Source organism: Ursus americanus, chromosome 28 (assembly GCF_024610735.1).
Source record: "Ursus americanus isolate L20-20 chromosome 28, mUrsAme1.1.p, whole genome shotgun sequence".
NCBI classification, from domain to species: Eukaryota; Metazoa; Chordata; class Mammalia; order Carnivora; family Ursidae; genus Ursus; species Ursus americanus.
In genome coordinates this window covers 34,044,180-34,066,189 of record NC_142154.1, presented here as the reverse complement: position 1 = coordinate 34,066,189, position 22,010 = coordinate 34,044,180, and positions in this window count along the sequence as shown.

Below are 22,010 nucleotides of genomic sequence, written 5' to 3'. Positions count from 1 at the left end.
CTTCAAAAACTATAATTTAAGACAAGTTATGTCTATTATAAAAAAGTCATGAGACTTTAATGACTTCAAATGGAGAATTTCTCTTATTTTCAATAAATAGTACCATACTTAGGTTAATTTTATTTAGGTGAGAAAAAAAATTTTAACTGTTTGAAAACTCAGGATGTTTTCATTATTCCCACACAGAAGGCTAAGACTCCTTGTGTGAAATATTTTTTTTAAGATTTCATTTATTTATTTTTAAGAGAGAGAGAGAGAGAGCAGGGAGAGAGGCAGAGAGAGAGGAAGCAAACTCCCCACTGAGTGTGGAGCTCGACATAGGGCTTGATTTCACGACCCTGAGATCAGGACCTGAGCCGAAATCAAGTCAGATGCTCAACCGACTGAGCCAGCCAGGCTCCTCTCCTGTGTGAAATATTAATGAACAGGCTCACGGCACTTCCTGCTCCTCCAATATACAGTGTTAGTAGGGCGAGGGTAGGGGCTGGACTTTAAAGACTGAAGTTGAAACTACAACAGTTCAAAACAGATTTGTATCAGACAACCAAGCATTCCTACCTATGTTCTAACCATCTTATACCTTAAATTGTTTGACTATCCCCAAATTCCATCCATCGTATATCACCTAGCCACGGGGTGAGATTTGTAGATCCTCACGAATGCCATGATTTAATATGGTGTGCGGAATCTGTGGAGCATGGTCGCGCTAAGTTATCGTCTCATACTTGCACTCTCTTTGATGGCAAATACACATCTTCCGGTACACTTTAAAATTACGTCCAAGACCATGCAGCTTCTAGTGTGATGTGGTCGCAGAAGAGGATCCATTAAAACCCTACCAGCTTATGTATGGATGTGTCCCATTCAGCTCTCCTAACCATAGGCAAACAGCTTATTTCATGTAATACAAAGATTGGAGAGGGTGACCTAGGAGCCAAAAAACTTACTCCCGTTACTGAGAGTAAATGAAGATAAACTGAGCACATGAACAGAGTTCCTCCTTAGACTGAGTGGTAGAATTTGGTGTTGGAAAATTCCTGGACCAATAATCAGATCAAAGTCCCATGTATTATAGTTCTGATTTTAGAAGCATCCTGAGGTCACTCATTTTCATGATGTTTCTTCCATGTGTCACAGAAAGTTGAAAGACGGCTTCTCTGGGTGGCATTCTAATAGTATCAAATTTGAATTTGAACTACTTTGCATGTTGCAGTGTTCAAAAAGTCTATGTAACCAACTACATGTCTGACAGTAAAAGCATTTTTCTTACAACATACATTAGAGAAAACATTCCCTTCCCCTCCTTACTTTATAAATGGAGTTATGCTTATAGTTTCCTTCTAAGATAATTTTTATCTGAGTTTGATAATTTCACATATATAAAAAAGAAATAGAGTTACATCCTGGATATAAAGGCGGAGTGGTTTATTCTGTGTTACTTATCATTACTAAAGATGGGTCGAGCAGTCAGGATGTGTCCCCTGAGGTGATGCAGAGTGAAGTACAGAGCATCATATATGCAGTACCCTTGTCTAATAAAAAAAAAAATTGAACCCGAATCTAATCACCAGAGGATCCAATAACATGTTAAACAACATCAAGAATACAATTAACCTAAAGTTATCCCTATGCCAAAGAATATCATCCCTTTTCAGATTACTGCTAGACATGACTGAACCATTCCAGAAAGCTAAATATTTACACACTCATAGAGCGAGCAAGAATTCATCTTACTGCACCTTGACCAGATTGCTTATCATAATCCCTTTTAAATTATGTACGTTATTTGAATTAGGCAAGATAGTATTTGTTATTGCATTAATTTGAATACCACTGAGGTTAAGTGTATTTTTTGCTTGTTGATTAGCTGTTTTTTTTCTTTTTTTAAAATTGTGTATTCATCATTTTTGCCCATTGTTCTGTTTGATCCTTTCTAGTTTTCTTGCTTCTACAATATATTTACCCTTTATCAAATTTGTTGCAATTTTTTCCAGCTTCTATTAGTCTTTATTATTATTATTATTAAAGATTTTATTTATTTGACAGAGAAAGACACAGTGAGAAAGGGAACACAAGCAGGGAGGAGTGGGAGAGGGAGAAGCAGGCTTCCTGCTGAGCAGGGAGCCCTGAATTTGGGGCTCGAACCCAGGACCTGAGCCAAGGCAGACGCTTAACAACTGAGCCACTCAGGAACCCCTCTAGTTAGTCTTTTAATTATGTTTATAGTCTCATGTAATCTTAATGTTGCTAAAACTGCTGCCACTTTCCTTTGAGTTTCTAACATTGCTCTTAAACTTAGGAAATTATTCCCCATTTAGAGAGATATTCTCCTGACAAATGGAAGCTGACAGATATGCAACTCTACTTTTTTTCTATTTATGGCTTGATGTTTATATATTTAACTCTTCAACATACCTAGACATTTTTTGGCACAAAATATAAAAATAGGATCTAAATTATTTTTCCCCAAATAACAACCCTGTGGCTTGAACACTATATAATGAACAATTCTTATATTCATGTAATTATTAGTATGTAAAGTTATAATGTTATCAAGACTTAATGTTCCTTCTTTATTGCCGATCTAGAAAAAGTAATTTTGCCAAAACCTGAACTGCTTTGGTCTTGACATATTTTTGCCCAGTTGTGTTGTTGTCTTTGAGATAAAAAATGGATGCTAGGGGCGCCTGGGTGGCACAGCGGTTAAGCGTCTGCCTTCGGCTCAGGGTGTGATCCCGGCGTTCTGGGATCGATCCCCACATCAGGCTCCTCCACTAGGAACCTGCTTTTTCCTCTCCCACTCCCCCTGCTTGTGTTCCCTCTCTCGCTGGCTGTCTCTCTCTCTGTCGAATAAATAAATAAAATCTTAAAAAAAAAATGGATGCTAGCTTTTTCCCCTTATGTTCTTGATTAATAAACAGATCGACTCATTTGCGTTTTACATTAGTGAATATTTTGCCTATTTCATATTTTGCAAGCTATTATCATTTAATTTTCACTAATAGCAATACATTTTGATTTCTGTTTACATGCACTATTCTAACACTAGGAAAGCCAATATCTTAAATTACTACAAAGTGAAATCCTGACTGATTCTAGTTTTAAAGTGTACTCCTACAGGGAAATTCAAAAATATTTTAAAAATCAATTCATGAACAGAGAAAATAAATAACACTCACATGTCTGTTGAACTAGTGAACCACGGAGAAATAAAAACGAGGTCAATTTTGTCATGGAAGGACGGGGAGAAGAGGACCACCACTGGAGGACAGCATCAGAGTGGGCTGTCCAGTCACAGAGAAGCCATTAAATCGAATGAGAACCCAGCAAGGCTGGATTCTGGTGTGCTGCTGGAATATGTCTTTTAATATATTTAAAACCGAAACAAAAACATTGCCTGATTCTAGATACATCAGTAGGTTTAAATATATTAAGTGATGCCAAAGAAGGAATACAGTTTGCCCCCATTATCCAAAAGTAGAGCATTCCTACGATACCTTTTCTAAGCTGAAATGGCATAAAGCGAGGAAGCAATTGCCATTAATTTATAACGAAAAATTTTTGAGTGTTCCCACACCCATCTCTCTTAGGCTTCTCTGATACCTTGGGACACATCGAGTTAAGAGATGCACAAAATAAATTGACCTAAAACACAAATACTCAAAAATACAGTTCCAAGCTGTGATGGCTTGATGCTGATACTGAGTGCAGTTCCCAGGGAAGAAGCCTGGGGGCGCTACTCTCCCTGCTCGGTGCCTGCTGCCTTGTTACAGCTCACGGCAAAACGTTGAGCGTGCTATTTTCACTGTCCCCTTATTCACAAAAGCAAAAATCCTCCCGGATTTGTTTCATTTAAGGAAAACAGGTACTAACGTCGGTCTCTCACGAAAGCAAAGTGTCATAATGCAGACTTTCCAACAGTGTGGGTACCTGCCAAGTTTATATGAACCTTACTGAATGCTGAGCCAGTAGCCCGGAGGCAACAGGTGCTAGGATCGAGGAGAAAACTAATCTATGAAGATAGCAGAGTTGTGTTATCAATTAATTATTACTGCATTATTATTTCATTTTTCGCACATCTGCCATTTTGAGTTCATTCTTCTACGAATTCGTAAACAAATAAGCCAAATTGTTCAAGCTAAATTGAACCACCTTTTCAAAGAGCAGAAAACATTCAGAAACTGTTTGTGGGGGGCCCACTGCTAGCTAGACCAGAATGTGTTAAATTAAAGCTAAATTTAAACCTGACCTTTAGTCTACCACGATTTGTAATAAATATAAAGTGTTTGTATTGACATTACATTCTATGTTTTCTCCCCATGGGGAAGAAAAAGACCCATACATGCGTGTTATATATTTATTTATTTAGTAGACCCCACACCCAATGTGGGACTTGAACTCAGGGCCAGAGATCAAGAGTTGCATGCTCCACTGACTGAGCCAGCCAGATGCCCCAAATGTGTGTCCTTGAAAGTAGAGAGTATAACATGTGCTTCACGGTATTGGTATGATTCATCACTAAAGGATAGAGTTAGCCTGGGAAGAAAATAGAAAGATTTGGAGCAACCTATGCTTTCACCGGACACGTAAAACATCTCCACAGATGACTGCTGTTAGCTGCATGATGGATCATTCCATGACAATGCCTAGGGTCTGTCTACATATTGGACCAAGATGGGATTGGCCTTGCAGATGTGCAATGTCACTACAAAACCCTCAAATGTCTGCTATGCTATGGGTCTCTCCCCAGCCACTGCAGTCAACTCTTGGGGTTACTGCCTATGTGGGTCGCACCTTGCACACGAACCCACAGTCCCGGAGCACTAACCCCTGAATATTCCTGCTTCTGGCCTAGCCCCCCACAAGCTCTCCTACGTACTCATTGAAGAACATTTCAGAGAGGGCCCACAGTTTACGGAGGAGCTGTCTGGAAGGTCTCTTACACATTAATTGATACTTGGAAAAAAAACATTTAGGAGAACCACAGCTACTTTTGTGCAAAATAATTTTTTTACAATATGAAGGACAAAAATGTCCTTTTTAAACAATAGATTCTTTTGCAGCTGAACGTCTAGACCCAAATCTTTGGGGCTTTGAATTACACTTGAAAAATGAGCAAGAACAGATGGTGAAAGATAATTGTGCAGTTGTGGAAAGGACTGATAACAGAGTTTCAGCTTTTGTGAGTCAGTTTTTAACCGTGTGATCTTGGGCAAGTCACTTATAAACAGAAGAGAAAAAAAAGTTAATGTTAAAGCAGATACCTGCAAATACTAACATATTCAATCCTCTATATGACAAAGTCATTTTCTTAATAATCGGTAATAATAATTTCCTCCATTTGTTTTTAATTTTACAGCTATTTAAGAAGAACTGATACAAATTTTAATGATATTTCAGGTATGAACTCAAATTTGCACTTACTGACCAAAAAATTGTGTCTCAGGACTGGCGCACTCTTTCACCCGTTTTCAACTTTAAATACAAGTAAAAGCTCCACGAGGTCACAAAGAATGACAGAACTGAAGTAACTCAGGTTCTGCTTTCTCATCTCGATACCTGTGTGCCATCATTGCTTAGGTCAAATCGACTATCTAAATGCAAGGATGTGTCGTATCACCAGTGCTGGAGGCATACACTACACCAAAGAGAGCTCGAACAATTCTGAATCATCTGAATTTAATCTCAAAACGAAAGTGCGTAGCTGAGTGTGTCAGGGGCCAACGGTATAATTGGGAGTTCCCCAAATTAGCCTCCGTACAGAGCACGATGCTTACCAAAGTGTAAGTGCTAAATAAAAGTGCTCATTCAAAGCTTATCTGTATATTCTTAAAACTCCACCAGTATTCACTGCTACTCTAGAATGTAGACTAAAAAAAAATTTTTTTTTCAGGGAGGAGTTTTTTTTTTTTATATCATTTTTTAAAATCAGAATTGTCAGAGAGTAGTGACAATAAAAAGCAGATCAACTTCCAGGCAATTTTATTATTATTTTTAAAGCCTCTTTAATGTTCCTCTATTGCTTGCACCAGGGACAGGCTTTCCTTGCCCTTGGTAATCACCCTCCCTGGTCTCTTGCATTTTGCCACTTTAATAGTGGCAAAAGCACTTACTACCTCACCCTCCCCTCCACAGAACCTGTCATGGCCCAGGCCTGGCACTCAGAGGGCCTTATGTTTAACATTTAGATGTATCATCTAAATGAGGCTATTCTTGTAGCCACAAAGATAGACCAACAAGGATGAAGAAATGATGTTTTATATGCTGTTCTGGTCCCAAGATTATGGCTAGGTGGATAGCAAGTTCACCAAGAATAACTGGAGATTGCCAAGGACTAGTTTTAATGTGTTTTCAAGTCTGAGAAGTCTGACATTTAGAAATAAATAAGAAAATATGAGTATTTAGGGGCGCCTGGGTGGCGCAGTTGTTAAGCGTCTGCCTTCGGCTCAGGGCGTGATCCCAGCGTTCTGGGATCGAGTCCCACATCAGGCTCCTCCGCTGGGAGCCTGCTTCTTCCTCTCCCTCTCCCCCTGCTTGTGTTCCCTCTCTCGCTGGCTGTCTCTCTCTGTCAAATAAATAAATAAAATCTTAAAAAGAAAATATGAGTATTTAAAATCATGTTTTCTTTTTTAAAAAAAGGAAGAAGATGTTCACCTTAGAATTTTTAACTTGTGCCATTCACTGGACTTCTTTATGTAAATTAATATTGTTAAAAATTCTGAAGTTATCTTGTGAATAGCACAAGTATAATGAATTGTATATTTGGGGTGTTTCAAATGCGTTATTTTTTTATATGCAAATGTTAACATGTGCCACAATTTTTACAACCATTTTGTCATTTCTACAAATGACAAAATGATAGATGGAGCTGAGTCTGTTTGCACGGCTGGGGTTTCCCAGAGGAAACCAATCCTATGGGGGTTCCAGGAGCACGACGTTCAGTGCTAACAGGGGGACAGTCCCCTCCAGGCTAACCAGAATTGTTGGCCACCCTACCCAAGCCCTTCAGCGTATAGCACACTCTGATCTTACAGGATGGCCGGTTTCTCACTGGCTGAGTCGCAAATCTCTTCTGAAGAGGAACAGAAGCTACCCATTCCCTCTTTGTGCTGAAAGAGGCGCTCATACTAGGGGCATTCAGCCTAAAAGCCTGACACCTCCATACACAACTGCCCGCTCCTCCCCAGACTAACCTCTCTTGAACTCAAACTGAGCATTTATCTGATGACAACAACACATGCAATTATGTAAAAGCCCTTATATAAATCATAGTAGAGTGTTTCACAAACTAAAAACAAGATGAATTGTAGAAATTTTACAATTTTTTTTAGGACCTGGCCAAGATTGAGCTTTCTCAAAATCACCTGGAGGCTGTTGCCATACCTGTGTGGTATAAATTTAGAAAACCCTAGATGTGGGGGTCCAAGCCTGAAATTTGAAATATCTAAGACAGTTGAAGGATACAGACTTTTGAATATATAATTAAATAAAAGGTTTGAGAAGTATATGGTCCTGCTAAAACTGTGCCCTGTGTGAGTTAAACAACTAAAAAAATGAATATACAATGTTACTGACAACCAAGCTATTGTATTGTAGAGGTTCTGTACTGAAACGGATAGTAGTAAAAGAGAATGATGGTGTTTTTCATGCATCATGTGTTGCCCTCCAACCCATGGCACAATCTGGGGAATCCATAACTAATGATTTATAGCACGACTCAAGCCTTGAAATAAAGTCATTTGTGATCACGTTTGATCAACATCTTTGCCTGTTGTTATTTAAAAAACAATAAAAGACTTCTGGACCTGAAAGATAATCACCCACGTTAAAAGAATAAATGGGTTACAGAAACTTCATTAACCAACCACTTAAAACTTGGCCTTTCACAGCACCAGTTAAGATTTAAATTGCAAGGTCAGTCAAAACAAAGCCAATTGTAGTTTATGAATGATTGGACATAGATCAGCTTTGACAAGTGGGCAGCCAAATAAGAAACTCCCACCACAAGCAAGGGTATGGTTTGAACACGCTCATCTGTGACTGTGGAAAGGTAAAGTGGGACATGCTTTTTAGGGGGCCATTTGGCCCTAAATACAAAATTTTATATTTCTTTTTTTTTTTTTTCAGATTTACTTATTTATTTGCAAGAGAGAAAGAGAAGAGTGTGAGCAGGGACAGGGGAGGAGCAGAGTGAGAGGGAGAGAGAATCCCACGCAGACTCCGCACTAAGAATGGAGTCCTACTGGGGCGCCTGGGTGGCTCAGTCGCTAGGTGCCTGCCTTCGGCTCAGGGCCTGATCCCAGAGTCCTGGGATCAAGCCCCACATTGGGCTCCCTGCTCCACTGGGAGCCTGCTTCTTCCTCTCCCACTCCCCCTGCTTGTGTTTCCTCTCTCGCTGGCTGTCTCTCTGTCAAATAAATAAATAATTTAATAAAATAAAAAAATTAATAAAAAATTCTAAAAAAAAAAAAAAAGAATAGAGCCTTACTTGGGACTCGATCTCATGACCCTGAGATCAGGACCCCAGCCAAAACCAGGAGTCAGACCTTAACTGCGCCACCCAGGTGCCCCCCTGAATACAAAATTTTAAATACAACATGTCTGTTGGAGCAGGGTCATTTCTAAAAATTTTGTTCACAGAAATAATTGGCACAGATTTACAAAAATTTATAAACAAGGAAAGCTTATTGCTGAACAGTTATAATATTTTTGATGGTGAAAGTTGACCACCTAGATGTTTAGCACTAGTGTTAAAACTTTATTGTAGATCCAGGGGAGCCTGGGTGACTCAGTCGGTTAAGCATCCCACTCTTGATCTCAGCCCAGCTCATGATCTCAGGATCATGAGATCCAGCCCCATGTTGGGCTCTGCTGGCTGCTTGAGATTCTTTCCCCCTTCCTCTCCCTCCCCCTCTGCTCCCCCCCCGCCCCCTTCCACTTGCACACATGCTCTCTCTCAAGTAGACAAAAACAAACAAACAGACATATAAATACTTTATTGTAGATCCATACTGAAGAATACTATGCAGCCATCCAAAAGAAGGAGATGGATCTATACCTACTGATATTGGAATTGACTTGGAAATAAATCTGGGGATATACTGCAGAAAAGAGCAAGTTGCAGAACATCATGCATAGTATAATTTTATTTTGTAAAATAAATTCAAAAAAACAATCTGAATACACATTCATATGTATGCTCATAAATAATTCAGGAAACGCTCTATTCAGAGTAAACTTTAGAGTGATTAGTGTTTGAGAGTGGGAATGTTTCATTTAAATTTTTTACGATGTACTTACTTTTGTTTTTTTAAGGCAGAATTTCCTTTTTCTTTTTTTTTTTTAAAAACCAGGGAACATGTTGTCAATTAGGTCCTGACTCTGAAAATCATTGTACCTCTCCCTTGCAATAACCACATCAGAGACAGAAGATAGCAGAGATCGTATGTAAAAAGACATCAAGGATCCCGCAAGTAAAACCAGGCCTCTCCACACCATGCCAGGTACAGGGATGGAAGGAAAAAAAAAAAAAAAAAAAAAAGGTGTTCTGGGGCGCCTGGGTGGCTCAGTCGTTGGGCGTCTGCCTTCGGCTCAGGGCGTGATCCCGGCGTTATGGGATCGAGCCCCACATCAGGCTCCTCCTATATGAGCCTGCTTCTTCCTCTCCCACTCCCCCTGCTTGTGTTCCCTCTCTCGCTGGCTGTCTCTCTGTCAAATAAATAAATAAATAAAAATCTTAAAAAAAAAAAAAAAAAAGAAATGATTTAAAAAAAAAAAAAAAGAAGAGCTGTTCTATCCTGTATTTTTGGCAAGTTTTCAATTAGGTAACATATCAAGCCATTTATCAAATGAAGATAATATATTATTTAAAGAATCAAAGTTATATATTTATACCTATTCATATTGCTCCATTTTAAATTTGAAGGATAAAGAATCCCTTTGCTTTTTCCTTATTTCTCACTTCCCTGGGTTTTCCCAAGCCTGCATCTGTCTCTCTCTAGAAACCATTCATTAAACTAAAATTTTTTATGCACTTCAAAAAAAATTTTAATTCCGTTGTAGTTAACATAGGGTGTTATATTAGTGTCAGATGTACGATATGGTGATTCGACACTTCCATATATTACCCAGCGCTCACCATGGTAAGCGTATTCTAATCTCCTTCACCTAAATCACCCATCCCCCCACCCACCTCCCCTCTGGTGACCATTAGTTTGTTCTCTATAGTTAAGAGTCTGTTTTTTGGTTTCTCTCTTTTTGGTTAGGTTTATTCCTAGGAATTTTATCATTTTGGTGCAATTGTAAATGGGATTGTTTTCTTGATTTCTCTTTCTGCTGCTTCATTATTAGTGTATAGAAATGCTATGGATTTCTGTACATTGATTTTCTATCTGCCACTTCACTGAATTCATTTATCAGTTCTAGCAGTTTTTTGGCAGAGTTTTTAGGGTTTTCAATACATAGTATCATGTCGTCTGTAAATAGTGAAAGTTTTACTTCTTCCTTGCCAATCTAGATGCCTTTTATTTCTTTTTGTTGTCTGGTTGCTGCGGCTAGGACTTCTAGTACTATGCTGAATAAAAGTGGTCAGAGTGGACATCCCTGTCCTGTTCCTGATTAGGGGAAAAGCCCTTAGCTTTCCCATTGAGTATGATGTTAGCCATGGGTTTTTCATATAAAGGCTCATGTTGAATTATGTTCCCTCTAAACCTACTTTGTTGAGGGTTTTTATTATGAATGGATGTTGTACTTTGTCAAATGGTTTTTCTGAGTCTATTAAAATGATCATATGATTTTTATCCTTTCTCCTACTGATGTGATGTATCACGTTGATTGATTTGTAAATACTGAACCACCTGGCATCCCGGGAATAAATCCCACTTGACTGTGGTGCATGATGTTTTTTAACATATTGTTGGATTTGGCTTGAAAATATTTTGTTGAGGATTTTTGCAGTATGTTCATCAGAGATGTTGGCCTGTAGTTCTTTCCTTCTCTCTCTCTCTTTTTCTAATTTTATTTTTAACTAATTTCTATACCCAATGTGGGGCTTGAACTTACAACCCCAAGACTGAGTCACATGCTCTACTGACTGAGCCAGCCAGGCATCCCTGTAGTTCTCTTTTCTTTTTCTTTTCTTTTCTTGCTTTTTTTCTTTTCTTTCCTTTTCTTTCTTTCTTTCTTTCTTTCTTTCTTTCTTTCTTTCTTTCTCTCTCTCTCTCTCTCTCTCTCTCTCTCTCTCTTTCTTTCTTTCTTTCTTTCTTTCTTTCTTTGGTGGTGTCTTTATCTGGTTTTGGTATCAGGGTAATAATGCTGGCCTCATACAATGAATTTGGAAGTTTTCTTTTCTCTTTTAATTTTTGAAATAGTTTGAGAAAAATAGGCATTAACTCTTCTTTAAATGTTCGCTAAAATTCGCCTGTGAAGTCACCTGGTCCCGGACTTTTGTTGTTGGGATTTTTTAAAAATTATTTTTGATTCAATTTCATTTCTGACAATTGGCCTGTTCAGATTTTCTATTTCTTCATGCTTCAGTTTTGGTAGGTTATGTTTCTAAGAATTCATCCATTTCTTATAGGTTGTCCAATTTGTTGGCATATAATTTTTCATAATATTGTCTTACAATCCTTTGTATTTCTGTGGTGTCGGTTGTTATTTCTCCTCTTTCATTTGTGATTTTGTTTATTTGAGTCCTCTTTCTCTCTCTTTTATTTTTTTAATGAATCTGGCTAGAGGTTTATCATTTTTGTTGATCTTTTAAAGAACCAGCTCCTGGTTTCATTGTTCTGTTCTACTGTTTTTTTAGTTTCTGTATCAGTTATTTCTGTTCTAATCTTTATTGTTCCCTTCCTTCTACTGGTTTTGGGTTTTGTTCTCTCTCCATCTCTTTTAGGTGTAAGGTGAGGTTGTTTATTTGAAATTTTTCTTACTTCTTGAGGTGGGCCTGTTTTGCTATAAACTTCCCTGTTAGAACCATTTTTGAGGCATCCCAGAGATTTTGTACCATTATGTTTTCATTTTCATTTTTCTCTGTGTAATTTTTGATTTCTTTTTTGATCTCTTGGTTGACCTATTCATTATTTAGTAGCATGTTATTTAAACTCCATGTATTTGTGAGTCTTTCAGGATTTTTTCCTGTGGTTGATTTCTAGTTTTATAGTGTTGTGGTCAGAAAAGATGCATGATCTATTGTGGAGTGTTCCATGTGCGCTTGCAAAGAATGTGTATTCTGCTGTTTTAGGATGGAACGTTCTGAATATATTTGTTAAATCCATCTGGTCTAGTGTGTCATTCAAAGCCATTGTTTCCTTGTTGATTTTCTGTTTGGCTGATCTGTCCATTGATGTAAGTGGGGTGTTAAAGTCCCCTACTATTATTATATTACTGTCAATTAGTTCCTTTATGCTTGTTATTAACTGTTTTATGTATTTGGGTGCTTCCATGTTGGGTGCATAAATATTTACAATTATTATATCTTCTTGTTGGATTGTGCCCTTTATGATTATATGGTGTGCTTTTTTATCTCTTGTTATATTCTTCATTTTTAAAGTCTATTTTGTCCAATATAAGTTTTGCTACCTTGCTTTCTTTTGACATCCATTTGCATGATAAGTGTTTCTCCATCCCCTCACTTTCAGTCCGCATGTGCCTTTAGGTCTGAAATGTATCTCTTATAGGCAGCACATAGCTGGTTGTTTTTTTTTTTTTTTTTTTTTTTTTGTCCATTCGGTCACCCTATGTCTTTCGATTGGAATTAGCCCATTTACATTCAAAGTTATTGTTGATAAGTATGTATTTATTGCCATTTGGATACTTGTTTGTGGTTGTTTTGTAGTTCTTCTCTGATTCTTTCTTCTCTTGCTCTCTTTCATGGTTTGTTGCCTTTCTTTAGTGCTATGCTTGGATTCATTTATGTTTTGCATATCTGTTACTGGTTTTGTTATATACAAACCACTAGGTTTGTATATTGTACATTAAGTTCATGGTTGCTTGAGTTTGAGCCCATTCTTTACTCCTCCCCTCCAACATTTTTGGTATATGGTGCCATACTTTACATCGTTTTATTTTGTGAGTCCCCTCACTGATTTTAAAGATATGCTTGTTTTTACTGCTTTTGTGCTTCCTACTTTTAAACACTTACTTATGGTCTTTCCTTTCCACTCAAAGAGTCCCCTTTAACGTTACTTGGAGGGCTGGTTTAGTGGTCATGAACTCTTTCAGCTTTTGTTTGTCTGGGAAGCTCTTTATCTCTCCTTCTATTTTGAATGATAGCCTTACTGGGTAGAGTATTCTTGGCTACAGATTTTTTTCCTTTCAGCACTTTGAATATATCATGCTACTCCCTTCTTGCCCACAATGGTTCTCTTGAAAAATCCACTGATGGCCTTATGGAGTTTCCTTTCTATGTAACTATCTTTTCTCTCTCTCTCTCTTGCTGCTTTAAAGATTCTCTCTTTATCATTACTTTTGGTCATTTTAGTTACCATGTGTCTGGTGTGGACCTCCTTGTATTGATTTTGTTGTGTGATCTCTGTGCCTCCTAGATCTGGATTTCTGTTTCCTTCCCAGATGGGGGAAGTTTTCAGCTATTATTTCTTCAAATAAATTTTCTGCACCTTTTCTATGTCTTCTTCATCTAGGATCCCTATAATGCAAATGTTATTATGCTTGATGGAGTCACTGAGTTCCCTTAGTCTATTTTCATTTTGCATATTTTTTTTTCTCACCTGCGCAGCTTGATAATTTTCCATTACCTGTCCTCCAGGTCACTAATTTGTTCCTCTGCTTCTTCTAGCCTGCTATTATTCCATCTAGTGTATTTTTAATTTCGTTTATTGTGTTCTTCATTTCTGATTGGTTCTTTATGCTTTTAAGGGTCTCACTGACGCCCTTCACTCTTTCCTCAAGTCCAATGAGTATCTTTATGATCACTACTTTAAATTCTCTATCAGGTATACTACTTGTATCTGTTTTGCTTAGGTCTCTTATTGTAGTTTTGTCCTGTTCTTTTATTTGGGACATATTCCTCTGTCTCCTCATTTTCTCTAACTCTCTGCATCTTTTTCTGTGTGTTAGGAAAGTCAGCTGTATCTCCTGCTCTTGAAAGTAATGGCCTTCTGAAGAAGAGGTCCTATAATGCCCCACAGTGCAGTGTCCCCTGTTTATCAGAACCTGGTGCTTCAGGTGTGTCTCCTATATGTGTTGCTGTTGTGTCCAGGCCATTTTTTCTTTCAGTCCAGTTGTCTGCAGAGGCTCTCTTTGCCTCTTGTGGGCAGTGTTTAGTCCCTGGTCATGATGAGGCATATAGTTTTAACAAGATACACACCAGTGGGCTTGCAAAATGAGGCCTGCTGCCACTGCTGGGACTGGGGCTGCCTGGGCAGGGTGCTCAACTTTAATAAGGTGTGCCTTGGGCTTGCACAGGGCCTGCAGCCACCACCATTGCCACCATTGTGCCCAAGGCCCCATAAAAAGTGCTGGTGAGGGGATACGGTGTTGTGAAGATTTGCATTAGTCTTCTGGGAAGGGAACCCACAGTGCCTGAACCGAGGTAAAGTGATTGGGAAGGGTGGATCCACCAAAGTATGGAGGGTGGGGCTTGATGCATGCAACTTAGGTAGTGAATGTGGGCACTGAGCTGGTTCCTGCAGTCCTGCAGGTGGCTATGTGTTCATGCTGGGGGGTGGGGGAGGGAGACGGCACCTGCCACCTCCTTTGTTCCTGGAGAAGTACTTCCAATGCTGTCCCTCTGGGACATGTTCTGAGATGCATAAATAACTCTCTCATTCCTGTGCCTTCCAGGTGTTTTTCAAACTGCTGTTTCTGTGCTGTAACTCACAGGCTATCTGTCATGCTATCTCTTTAAGGGTGGGGACTCAGCTTTCTATTGCCCTCCAGGCTCTCCCGGAACTGAGCCCTCTGATTTTTAAAATTCTAGGCTTTAGGTCTCACTGGTTGTAAGAAGTCACAAAATTTGGTCCCTTTAGTTTTCAAAACCAAATGTTTTGGAGCTTCATCTTCTCTGTACAGGCTCCCTGGTGTGATAATCTGTTTCTCTCCCTTCTCTATGCCTGCAGCTTCCTCCCCCAAGGACAGCCACAGTCCAGTTAGCTCCCCACCATGTCTTTGCCCTTCCTGCCCTCTTTGATGTGGCCTCTGGCCTCTTCTCTACCTTTCATTGTAGAGTTTGTTCTGTCAGTCCTCAGGTCATTTTCTGGGTTATTTACACTGATGTGTTATCTAGTTGTATCCATGGGACAAGGTGAACTTAGGGCCCTCTTACTCTGCCATCTTGGCACCCCTCTCAATTAAAGTAAATTTTAAGATATTTTAAAACAGGAAGCAGAAGTTGTCTGTGAAGTGGCTCTAAAAGAAAGGTTATTTCTGGAAGGTTCCAAACAGACTAGGGGAATGGAGTGGGTCAGGACATACTTGTGAGACCCACTTAGGAAGAGACTGAAGAGCAATTACTCAAAGACCAAGGATAACTCTCTCTCTCCCCACCCATCAACAATTCCTGTCAATCAACTTAGTACTCTGTGAAAACAACCAAAGAACTAATGGAGAGTATTAGAAATTCAGGGAATTAAGGAGAATTGCTTTGAACAGCAGCAGTTTAATCTTGGAAAAACATCATTTGAACTCATAAAGGGACTGAAAATAAACTTTTAATTGAAGTATAATATACAAACACAAAAGTGCTCATATAATAGTATGGCTTATTAAATTTTCACAAACTCAACACACTAATGTAATCAGCATCTATATCGGGAAAGAGTACATTATTAGTAGCCCAGGATCCTCCCATTGTTGTTTTTTTAATGTCAAGTGACAGTGTGAGCCTGTTTTGGGGTTCTCTTGGGAGGGACTGACATTGTCACAATACTGAATTCTCCAATCTTTGAACATGGTCTATCTCTTACAAAGGGAAGCTTTATGATTCAACAACTGCCCTGGGAAACACAGGAATATCAGGAAGAGATTGGCTGAGTTCATCAATTTCTGAGAGGGGTTTCTGAGAGTCCCTTGAGGAAGGAGATGTCACACCTCTCCATATGATCCAGAAAGAACGTGAATGTGTTCCTTGGCTTCATGGAGTAAGTGAAGTTGCCACCTGGAGCCTCCACTCCATTTCTTTATCCAAATCACTGCAGATGCTTGGTGTCTTCCCCTTTCCACAGGATGTTCTCCATCATTTTGTGCCACTTTTTCTCCAGTTCCTCTGCTAAGAATTTAAGTATGATCCAGCACTTTTGTGGCCTTCCATCTTATGTGCAGGGCTGTTTGCCTAGCCTCTCTTCTTGCTGGTCACTTTGGAGTGGTGCTGCTAGCTGTTCCTTGTTGACTTGACCACCCATCCTGGGACTGTCCTTGAAATTTGTTCTTCATGCTGGTGTGTTTTAAGGGAAAACAGGGATACCTTCTTAACATGGAATGCTTCCTCCCAATTTCCATGATAAAGTTTTCAACATAAAAAAAAAACTAGAACAAATCAAATAGTTTATATCCCCATACCAATCAACTAGAGTTAACAACTATTAATATTTGCCATGTTTGCCATACTGATCTTATTGTTGGGATGTTGTAAAGTGAATATTCACATTGTTATATTTCACCCTAAGTATTTTAGTAGGCAACTCTAAAAAGTAAGGTCATTTCCCTACATGATCGCAATAACCTTATCATCTCTAACAATATTCCTTCATGTAGTCTAATATCCAGAAGTTAGTCAAGATTTTTCAACTGTCCCCCAAATATCTTTATAGCTGGTTTATTCATTTATTATCTTATTGTGTGTCTCTTCAATCTCAAACTATCTTACCATTCACTTGTTGAAGCCACACCTTCTGGATTTGTCTGCTTACTTCCTCATAGAACTGTATGAGTTGTTTTTTCTATTCCCCCTCCTTTCTTTCAACCAGAAGTTAAATATTTTTTTGGCAAAATACTGTATCAGTGGTGCAGTATACTTCGTATTTCATCATACTAGAAGGCACATGAATCTAGTTCTCCCAATATTTGCAATGCTAAGAGTGATCCTTGGGTTAAGATAATGATAGATTGATTACCAGAATTACAAAATTATATTTTCTTGCTTGCACTTAGCAAGTAACCTATGAGGTGAAATTTCGTGAATATGTAAAACACCAGTTCCTATCAGTCTTTCACCTAATGCTTTTAACATCTTTTGTTGATCCTTGCATAAGTCAACTATTTCATTAGGGGTTGTAAATTGATTTTCTAATTCTATTATTCCTTCAACATTTATTTTCCAACATGCCTCTATAAATCAGACTCTCCCTCATCAACGAGGTTAATCTGATTATCCTCATAACGGATCCTAATGAAGAAGTGGGATAAATGCTTAATTACTTTCCTTTAATAACCTATTTTCAAAGTAAGAAAGTAATCACCAATTTTCAAAGTTAATGCTATAGCTACCACCACTGGTAACAAATGAGTTTGTTGTTTTACTCTTATTCAAATAGCATTTTGAACTTATAATGTAATATCATTATGAATTCTAAGTACTTCAACCAATTACATTAAATATTTTTTGATGCTCACATTGTTACACATTTGGCCAGGAGAACCCCTTCAAGGTGGTTTACTTCTTTTGACAAGCTTTTATAAGCCTTTGAAAGTTTCCTTACTTTCTGACATAACCAGATCATCCATGCTCACAAGCTTACCAATTTACAAGCTGTGTAACCCTAAACAATCTTCTTAAACTTTCTAAGCCTCAACATCTTCATTTATAAGATGGAAATAGTGGTACCTACCTCATAGTATTAATATGAAGAATAAATGAGATAGTGTTATTTGCTATAGTAACTGGCATTCAGTAAGTAGGTAATAAATTATAGTTATTATTATTATTATTATTATTATTACTATTGGTCCAAACTCTGCCTAACTTGGATAAGATATGTAGCCTCAGCTTCTCTATCTGTACACTGGGAAATCTGGACTATAAACTTTGAGGTCCTTTTCACTTCCAACATGATTCTCTTTTGTAACCAGATCAGTGGTTCTGCACAGACTTGACAAAAACAAAAACAAAACAACAGGGAAAAAAAAAAAAAGGAGAAGGGCATTCATGAAAAACCCACAAATAACACCATTTTCAATAGCAAAAGACTAAAATCTTTCCCCTTAAGATTAGAATCAAAATTAGAAGCCATCTTTTTTTTTTAAAGATTTTATTTATTTATTTATTTATTAGACAGAGATAGAAACAGCCAGCGAGAGAGGGAACACAAGCAGGGGGAGTGGGAGAGGAAGAAGCAGGCTCGTAGCGGAGGAGCCTGATGTGGGGCTCGATCCCATAATGCCGGGATCACGCCCTGAGCCGAAGGCAGACGCTTAACCGCTGTGCCACCCAGGCGCCCCTAGAAGCCATCTTTTATCACTGCTGTTCAACATCATACTGGAAGTTCCAGTCAGAGCAATTAGGAGTTGAAATGAGTTGAAGGAACATTGAAGGAGGGTTTTAGAACTGAGCCAATGTGTAAAGACTGGGAGATGTCTCTCTTTCTCTTTCTCCCATTCAGTTCCTGGAATTCAAGGAAATCTGTTAAAACACTACCTGAATATGAGCTAAAGAAAGAGAGACTTCAGAGATCACTTAAAACAAAGATCAAAGACTTTGCAAAATAGTTTAGAAAAGTAATTAGGCAAACAAACAGCTGAAGCTTATAGCAAGCAACAATAACAAACACCAAAGGAGTAAAGAATCTGATTTTTTGGAGTTTCCACTTATAATATTCAGAACGTTTTTTCAAAAAAAAATTATTAAGTATAAAAAGAAACAAGGAAGTATGGCCCATTCACAAAAGATATGAATGTCTCAAGGGAAGACATTGAACTTACTAGAAAAAGCCTTTAAGTAAATTTTCTTTAATATACTCAAAGAACTAAAGGAAACCATGAACAAATAGGTAAAGGAAAACTCGAGAACAATATGAAGAAAGAGAATATTAACATAGAAATAGAAATGATAGAAAAAGAGCCAAGTTGGAATTCTGAAGCCAAGAATACCATAACTGAATGAAAACTCACTAGAAGGTTTCAATAGGAGATTTGAACAGGAAGAAGAAAAAAATGGCAAACTTGAAGATAGACCAAGTGAAAATATCCAGTTTGAGGAACAAAAAGAAAAAAGAACGAAGAAAACTCAATAGAGCCTGAGAGATGTGTAGGACACTACCATACTAACATATGTACAATGGGGAAAGGACAGAGAGGAAGGTGCACAAAGAATATTTGAAGAAATAATGGTCACACTCCCCAAATTTGATAAAAGATATGAATCTACACACTCAAGAAGCTCAATAAATTTCAAGAAGGATAAATACAAAGAGAGCCACACTGAGACACATACTCAAATTGTCAACAGCCAAAGACAAAGAGAACCTTGAAAGTAGTAATAGATAAGTTGACTAAGTATATAAAAAGGATCTTCGATAAGATTAAAGCATATTTCTCATCAAACACATGTAGGCCAGAATGGACTGAGATGACATTTTTTAATGTTCTAAAAGGAAAAAAAAAAACCCCAAACCCTGGCAGCTGAGAATTGTGTAGATGGCAAAATTATCCTTCAAAAATGGAGAAATTAGGACAATTTTGAATAGGCAAAAACTAAAGGAATTTGTTGCCAGTAAAACTGCCATACAAGAAACACTTAAAGTGTTCTTTGGGTTGAAATGAACAGACACTAAGCAGTAACTCAAAGCCATATGAAAAATATAGCTCTCCAGTAGAAGTAAGTACATAGGTAAATATAAAAGCCAGCATTGCTATATTTTTGGATTCTAACTCTACTTTTTATATACTACATGATTAAAAGACAAATGCAGAAAACAATCACTGAGTCTATGTCATGGGTGCACAACATATGAAGATGTAATTTGCGAGGGGAAAAAAACCTAAGAAGGAAATGGAGCTGTATAGGAGCAGAATTTTGTATGCTTAAAGTTAAGTTGGAATCAATTCAAACTAGATTGCAATTTAGGATGTTAATTGTAAACTTCATGGTAACCACTAGGAAAATATCTAAAAATTATACACAAAAGGAAATGAGACAGGAATCACAATGGTGTACTACAAAAAAATTAATGAGCACCAAAGAAGGCAGTAATGAAGAAAATGAGGAACAAAAAGGTATAAGATATACAGAAAACAAATAGCAAGGAAAAGTAAGTCTTTTATCAATAGTCACTTTAAATGTAAATGAATTAAACTCTCCAACAAAAGACAGAGATTGGCAAGATTAATTTAAAAAACTATGATCCAGATATGTGTCGATTACAAGAGATTCACTTTATTTTTAAAAATTTTTATTATTTTTTTTTAGTTTCAGGTGTAGAATTTAGTGATTCACCACAACACCCAGTGCTCATCACAGCATATGCCTTCCTTAATACACATCACTCATTAACCCATACCCCCACCCATCACCCCTCCAATAATCCTCAGTGTGTTCTCTATAGTTAGGAGTCTGTTTTCTGGTTTTCCCCTCTTTTTTTCTATTTTCCCCTAAGTTCATCTGTTTTGCTTCTTAAATTTCACATATGAGTGAAATCATACGGTAAATGTCTTTCTCTGACTTATTTCCTTTAGCATATACTCTCTACTGTCCACGTCATTGCAAATAGCAAGATTTCATTCCTTTTTATAGCTAAGTAATATTCCATTATAGATATAGTAAAAAATAGATATAGTAATAATATAGATTCATATCTATATCTATATATATCTATAATGGAAGATACATATATGTATCTTCTTTATTCATCAGTTGATGGACCCTTGAGCTCTTTCCATAATTTGGCTATTGTTGATAATGCTGCTATAAACATCAAGGTGCATGTCCCTCTTCAAATCTGTATTTTTGTATCCTTTGGGTAAATACCTAGTACTGCAATTGCTGGATTGTAGGGTAGTTCTATTTGTAACTTTTTGAGGCAACTCCATACTGTTTTCCAGAGTGGCTGCATCAGTTTGCATTCCAACCAATAGCCCATGAGGATTCCCCTTTCTCTGCATCCTCACCAACACCTATTGTTTCCTGTGTTGTCAATTTCAGCCATTCTGACAGGTGTGAGGTGGTGTCTCATTAGGGTTTTGATTTGCATTTCTCTGATGATGAGTGATGTTGAGCATCTTTTCATGTGTCTGTTGACCATCTGGACGTCTTCTTTGGAAAAATGTCTATTTCTGTCTTCTGCCCATTTCTTAACTGGATTATTTGTTTTTTGGGTGTTGAGTTGGAGAAGTTCTTTGAAAATTTTGGATACTAATCCTTTATCAGCTATGTCATTTGCAAATATCTTCTCCCATTCCTTAGGCTGCCTTTTAGTTTTGTTGGTTGTTTCTTTCACTGTGCAGAAGCTTTTTATCTTGATGAAGTCCCAACAGTTCATTGTACTTTTGTTTTCCTTGCCTCTGGTGACATGTCCAGTAAGAAGTTGCTATGGTTGAGGTCAAAGAGGTTGCTGTCTGTGTTCTCCTCTAGGATCTTGATGGTTTCCTGTCTCACATTTAGGGATTTCATCCATTTTGAATTTATTTACATGTATGGTGCAAGAAAGTGGTCCAGTTTCATGCTTCTGCATGTGGCTGTCCAGTTTTCCCAACACCATATGTTGAAGAGGCTGTCTTTTTTCCATTGGATATTCTTTCCTGCTTTGTCGAAGGTTAAAAACCCATATAGTTATGAGTCCATTTCTGGGTTTTCTATTCTGTTCTATGATCTATGTGTCTGATCTATGTCTCTGTTTTTGTGCCAGTACCATACTGTCTTGATCACTACAGCTTTGTAATATAACTTGAAGTCCAGAATTGTGATGCCTCCAGCTTTGCTTCTCTTTTCCAAGATTGCTTTGGCTATTCGGAGTCTTTTGTGGCTCCATACAAATTTTAGGATTATTTATTCTAGCTCTGTGAAAAATGCTATTGGTATTTTGATAGGGATTGCATTAAATATATAGATTGCTTTGGGTAGT